Raw genomic sequence first — 6,946 nt, 5'->3', positions numbered from 1 at the left:
GACACCCCCGCGGGGCCGGCAGGGCTGGGCCAGAGGAGGCCGTTCCCGCCGCTGCGCTGAGAACCCCGTGCCTCCGGCTCTCCCACAGCCTGGGCCCGGGCCGGGGTCCCACTGCACCCGCCGGCCTGGGAACTGGAGGATACTGGGCCCAGGGCCAGGGCCATGCTTCTGCCCCCGATGTGGGGCAGGGCAGGGCAGGGCAGGGCGGGCATGGCACCCCTGCAGGCACAGCTTGGCATCCCCCTGGCTGCTCTTGCCCCAGGGCACTTGGGGTGGATGGTGCTCAGTGCCCCTCAGTCCTGACCTGTCTGCCCCTCGGCTGCCTGGTGCCTCCCCCAGCTGCGGCACCCCCCCCCCCCCTTGCTGCATGCGCGCGCGCGCACGCACACACACACATGATCATGAACACGCATGCATGTATGCGCACACACACGGGTACACACGCGCACACACAGACATGCGGATGCATACATACGATGCACATGCACACACCCACACATGATGCGCGCACACATGCACACAGACACATGCATATGCATACACACTCATGCACAGATGTGCACACATAATTCACATGCACACGCACAGCTGAGAGACCGCTGGGGCTGATGCCGGCCGGGCACGATGGGGCATGGAGTCTCCCCGCACAAGGGGCCTCCCTGCCCCGTGCTGCCGGCTGGGGCCGGGGGAGCAGCTCCATGGCCCAAGGGTGGGGGCGCACCCGGAGGGCAGGAGTGAGTGAAGCCGGCAGAGGGATGGAGGCCAGGCCAAGACTGGCTCAAAACGTCCCCCCACACCATGCTCACATGCTGCCGGCATTTCCGACCCGCTGACTCACGCCCCTGGCACCACGGCTCCCGGCGCAGCCCGGCTTCTCTCCCACACCCCGGCTGCTTCTGCCCCCCGTCCTGCCAGGGCAGCTGGTGAGGGACAGATGGACGGCACCGGGCCGTTTGGACGGACAGACAGCTCCTCACCCTCCCCTCCAGTCTCGGTGCCCCGGATGGCACCATCCCAGCCCACCCCCCCCAGCACACGGAGGCTACAGCTGGCAAGGGCAGCACCCGGGCAAGCTCCCAGGGGAGCAGGAGGGCCCAGCCATGGCCTTCCCACGGCCAGCGCTTGGCCCTGGTGCTGGTTCTCAGTGCTGCAGGGCTGGGACCCAGGCTTGGCGCAGCACAGGTGCCCCTGCAAGGCCTGGGCCCTGGGGTGTGAGGAGTTCCAGGGGTCTCAGCCCAGCACTGGGCCCGTGGCATGGCCTCCCTGCAGCCCCTGTGCCCTCGCCTTGCCTGGGGCAGCTTGGGGAGGGAGGAAGGGGCCGTGGGGCTGCCCCAGAGGTGACCCCCGAGCAAGGAGACGCTGGAGGGACGTGGGGTGTTGGGGGGCCTCCAACAGCCACAGAGACTCAGCGCTCAGCCCTGCCTGGCAGCCAGCTCCGCCGGGAACTCCCTGGCCCCACGCCCGCCCTGTCTCTCCTTCCCCACGTGGGGCCGGCTCCGTGACTCAGCACCAGGGCACGGCTCCGGAGCCAGGATCCGATGGGGGGGCAGGATTTGGCCAGCAGGGGAAGAGTTGACCGGGCAGTTCTTGGGGCTGCGGGTCGGGAGTGAGGGGCACCAGCAAGGCTGGGGGGACCGTGGCTAGCAGGGCAGGATGCTGCGGTCAGGACTGGGGAGGGGTGTCAGCAGAGCCAATGCGGAAGGCTCTACGGACTGAGCCCCTCATTCAGCGCTCTCTGGTCCCTGGGGACGCAGAGCCCTGCTAGGCGCTGTACAGCCCCTTCTCAAACAGCCCAGGCAGGCAAAGGGAGGGGAGGGGAAACCGAGGCAGGGCGATGGTGGTGTCCGTGAGACAGGGGAGCTATGCTGGGTGGAAAGAAGGGCCCAGGGCCCAGCTTGGGGGACCCGAGGTGCTGCTCAGGGGCAAGGAGGGGGTTAAACCAGAGACTCCAGCAGAGCCTGGTTCCAGCCACCTGCCAAAAATGCAGGGTGGGTTGAGGGTGGGGGGGCTGGAGCTGGAGGCTTCTCTTTGGCAGGCCTGACACCAGGAATGAGTACATCAGGTCTCAGCGCATCGTGTCCTGCCTGGGGCTGCGAGTCGGGAGTGAGGGGCACCAGGAGGGCTGGGGAGGGGGCAGGGGGACGGTGTGCACCGTGCAGGGAGGGGGAAGGCTTCTCCTGTTCCCCTGGCTGGGGTGAGGGGCCGCGGCCTCCCCGTGAAACCGCCCCGGGGGGCTGGGAGACCTCGCCCTGGAGCAGCCCCCCGCCCCCGGCCCAGCAGGGAACAGGGAGGCCACATCTGCTGCGCTGCAGAGCAGGTTCTGGCTGGGACACGCACACGCACATGCACACATCCTGGGTGGTGCACACGCACCCCCGCCCTGGCGGTGTCCGTGTGCACCGAAGTAGGCAACCGGCCACGAACATGCAGCCAGGCCCACGCCCCTGTGTGCACAGCCGGGTGGGGGAGTGCGCAGCCGGCCACATGTGCACTCCCCACCCCGGCACGCCAGCGGTGCACAGCACGCAACCAGCCACGCGGACACATGTGTGCAGGCCTTGGAGGCAGTCTCCACACCTACACATGTGTACACACACACGTAAGAGCACATGTGCACATGCACACGTGCATGCACAAAGAGCTCCCCTCCCCAGGCCTTTGCTCTCCTCTGGGTCTTGTCCTCTTATAACCAGAGTGGAGCAGGAAGCCCCTGCGGGTCCTGTCCCCTGCCTCCCCCCACCCCAGAAGGCTGGGAGGACCAGGCTTCCCATCATGCACCAGACAGCGGGTCCTGCCACGGCTTTGTGCATCGAAGCAGGGCAGTGGGGCTACAGCTGAGACAGGAGGAGGAGGATGATGCCAGGTCTATTTCTGGGTCACAACATTGTGCACAGGGCCGGGCCTGAGAGCAGCCCAGGCATCACGCCCCTCTGTGCTCCCACCCCATGCAGGATTGCCTGGGAGAGCTGCCCCGTTCCCAGAAGCTGGTGTGCTGGAAGGGGAGGTGGGGCACCAGGGCTGGCACACGGCCATGCATGCATGGGAGCCTCCCTGAACGTGCTATCAGGGCGCTGTCATGTGCACACCTGCAGCTGTGGGCACATCTGAGTGAGCACAACCCTGATATGGGCACATGTGCCTGGCTGGCTCAGGGCAGCGGGCAGGAGTCCGGCTCCACCCCAGAGCTGGGCGCAGGTCGCGGCCTGGCACTCTCAGGGGGACTCCGAGGAGGGTGATGCGCTCCCCCTCCCTCCTGGTTACGATGGGATGGGGCAAGGAGGAGCCTTGTGCAACATCCTCCACTGGGGCCTGGGGAGCAGGGAGTGTTTGGCCAAAATCTGCTGGTTCTTCCCAGATTTCGTCATCTCTCCTGGCCAGCCAAGGTTCCCCTGGCCCAGGCACTGGTTTTCTTTGGCCAAGCTGCTGCCCTGGGGCAGGGACACGCCAGGCACAACAGACCTGGGGCAGCCCTGGGGGCACGACAGACCTGGACAGCCCGGTGCTGCCGCAGCCACGGCTTGGAATCACGGCCCGTGGCCCGGACGTGGCTCCCCAGCACTGGCTGCGAAGCCCCAAGAGCCCCATTGCCCATGGCCCTGCAGCCGCGCTCCCTGCCCCACTCCACCTGCATCTATTCCCACTCGGCCTGCCAGCGCCGTGGGGCACAGACCGTACACGCCGCGGTCCTGAGGGCAGCAGGGTGCAGCACATGAGCTGGGTCCTGGCGCTCTCAGACATCCCAGGTGCCCTGGTGTCCACCCAGGGCTTCAGGGACACACCAGGAGAGGGGAAAGACACAGCTGCCCCTTCTGACAGTGCGGCACGGCCCCTCACCACCCAGGCGGCCGAGGGATACCAATTAACACCCCACAGCATGGCCACCCCCTCCCCTTCAGAGCCTGCTGCCTGCCCCCCAGCCCTGCGCTCCCCGTGTCCCCATCCATCACGGTCCCACACTGCGGCGGGGAAGTATCGGCAACCCATCCACTCCATCCGCGTACGCAAACGCCCCATCCACGCCGGCCCCCGGCCATCGATCGCACGGCTGCGCCATTTGCAGAAACACCCCCCGTGAAACATCCTCATCATCACAGCCCCATGCAAAGTTTGGACCTGGCAGCGGGGGGCGGGAGCTGTGCAGGGACCGGGGAATGGATGGCAGTGAGCGGGTGAAGGCGGCGAGGTGCTGGTGGCAAACGCGAGCTGACAGGCCGAGGAGCTCAGCTCAGCTCCTGCCCAGGGAGACGGTCTCGGGGAAGCAGGGTGTGTGGTAGCCAGACGCTGCACAGTCCCTGTCCCGTGGAGCTGACGCGCCAGCCCTGCCTGGCCGGACTCCTGGGCCCTCTGCCCAGCTCCCACGTGACCTCGAGCACTGCAGCCATGCAGCGTAGACGCGCGCGCGCGCGCGCACACACACACACACACACACACACGCCCCGCCGCTGACGCCCCAACCCGGCCCATGGGGGAGACACCGAATCTCCAGGGCCGGTGCAGTCCATGGTCTCTTGCAGCGCAGGGACCAATTAGCGCCTGGCTGGCGCTGGTGTTTGTGATGTGGGCACCTGCCCCTGGAGGAGGAGGAGGGCTGGAGCCAGCAGCTCCCACAGCCGGGACCACGGAACAGCTCAGCACGGCCGCCTGGCACCCCTGCCCTGCCCTGCCCAGCTCCCACCCCTGCAGCACCGCGGAGCCCGGGGCCCCAGCTGTGCAGCGCTGTCCTGCCGCAGAGCCCCTCACCCTGGCGCCTGGGCAGGCATCACTCTACCAGGGCACAGCCGGCAAAGGCTGGGGCCAGTCCGTCCCCCTCCCAGGTCGGGGTCTGGACCCCATCCCACCTTCACTCCTGCTCCATGGGGGTTTCTTGGGAAGGGAGATGCTGTTTGGCTTGCACACACACACACATGTGCAGACACAAGCACACATGTATGCACACACACACGCGCACATGTACAGACACAAGCACACATGCACAAACACATGCATGTACAGAAAGTGCACACATGCGCACACACATGCAGGCACAAGTGCGCACATACATGTGCACGCACATACGTGGAGATGCAACTGCACATGTGCAGCACAAGCGCACACATGGGCAGACACATGCAGCCACAAGCACACACGGGCACACATGTAGACACAAGCTCACACATGGGCAGACACAAGCGCACACGTGCACGCTCCGGCCCTCCTCCCCCCGAGTCTCTGGGCCCTCACGGGGTTAGCGAGCCCCAGCCGATGCTCTCAGCTCCCCAGAGCCGTGCGGCTCCTCAGACGCTCTCTCCTGGCCCTGAGTCATTTCCACGTGGCCGTGGGACATGATCCATGAGCACCGAGGGGGGGATGAGTTAGATGCTAGGAATCCCCCGCCCCCGGCCAGCCAGCGTGGAGAGCCAGGCTCTGGGAGCGGGAGCCCTGGGCCGTGCTGGCAGCCCGGTGCCCTGCTCAGACCCAGCAAGGAGGGAGCAGAAAGGTCTGGACAAGGACCTGCCGTGGAGGGAGATCAAGGATGCTCAGGTCCCGATCAGACCCCCTTCCCCTCCCCTGCCCGCCCTGCCCTTGCAAGGAGCCGGCCCCTCCAGGGGAAGCTGTGGGCGCAGTAAGGCCAGTCCCTGGCTGGCCAGGGCACGTGTGCTGGGACCACACAGGCCATGTGACATTCTTGACATGCCTGCCCTGCTGTACGTGTCCCCGTAGCACAGTGACGGGGCTCTGGCCGCATTGCTGGACTGGGCAAAGCCCCTGGCAGGGCCAAGAGGGGACCCTGGGAAGGGCCAGCCCCGACCTGTGCTGACAGGGCTGGGGTCTTTCTGGTGCACTTCTGGAGGTGCGGGGAGCGGTGATGTATCCACATGGGGCAGGTCCAGCCCCTCTGGGCATGGCAGGATGCTGGGGGCTACAAGGACATCCCCTGGCTGTGATGGGTCAGCCTCCGGCCTGGAGCCCACGAGGCTCCCCTGGTCTGAACTGGCTTCCCCAGAGATGGGCTGGAGAAAGAGGCCTTGTGGGTTCCTTGCTGCCCAGCTCCAGCACCCACATGCTCGGGCCAAGGGGCAGAGGGCAAGGAAGGGCTGGGGGGCACCAGGCTCCTGGCGGCAGGGGTGGAGGGGACTCACGGGGGGAAGCCCCCAGCCTGGTCTGTCTGAACCCGCAGGCTCCAAGCAGATGGGAACGATGGGGCAGGGGCAGAGACGTGCCCAGTGCCTCCCTCTGGCTGATGCTCCGGCCGCAGGCCATGCTCAGGGTCTCTGCCGCTTGATGCTAGGCTCAGCTGCCTGGACAGCCCCGGGCTCAACCCTTTCCATGCCTGTCTGCTCCAGGGCACGGGTGCACCCCAGCACCGCGGCCACGTCGCACCGACCACGGAGCATGGGGGATGTCTGGGATGCAGAGAGGGGTGGACCCCCACACAGGTGAGCCCTGTACTGCTGGCTTGGCCCCAGTCCCAGGCTGTGGAGGCAGCTCCAGCACCAGCCCCACGCGCATGAACACCTCTACACATGCACACACTTGTGCACATTTACACCTGCACACACTTGTGTGCACACATGCATAGCACGTCCCTAACTCTCGCCACGACATGCAACACAGGCGTCCACGGACTGCACCCCACAGAGAGGTTCTGGCCTCCCAGTCCCCCAGGGCGCCGAGGGCTCGTTTCCCCATCACGAGGCAATCCTCCCGGTGTTCATTAGAGGCACTTAGTGCCCACAGGTGAGACCCGTACACGCACTGCGCCATTATCCCCACCCGGCCTCGCCATCTCCCTGCAGACATGCACACGCCACGTGCACTGCTCCGAATCATAACTAATGAACAGATGAAACCACTCAAGGGTAATTCTGCCAGATTTGGGTTTCTCCATCTCCTGCTCTTTCTCTCCCTGACACATGTGCTCTTACCTCCCACCCGCCCGGTAATCTTCAGCCGGAGCGTCGCTAAT

At 66.2% G+C, this 6,946-nt stretch overlaps 1 protein-coding gene across 1 annotated transcript in view; it reads right to left on the bottom strand.

Annotated features, from left to right (window-relative positions):
- Positions 1–6,946, bottom strand: part of BAHCC1 (BAH domain and coiled-coil containing 1) — a 32,425-nt gene that overhangs the window by 19,053 nt on the left and 6,426 nt on the right.

This window comes from Alligator sinensis, unplaced genomic scaffold, assembly GCF_000455745.1.
Source record: "Alligator sinensis unplaced genomic scaffold, ASM45574v1 scaffold1200_1, whole genome shotgun sequence".
NCBI lineage: Eukaryota > Metazoa > Chordata > Crocodylia > Alligatoridae > Alligator > Alligator sinensis.
The sequence above is the reverse complement of the archived record's forward strand: the minus strand, read 5'-3'. Positions and strand labels throughout refer to the sequence as shown.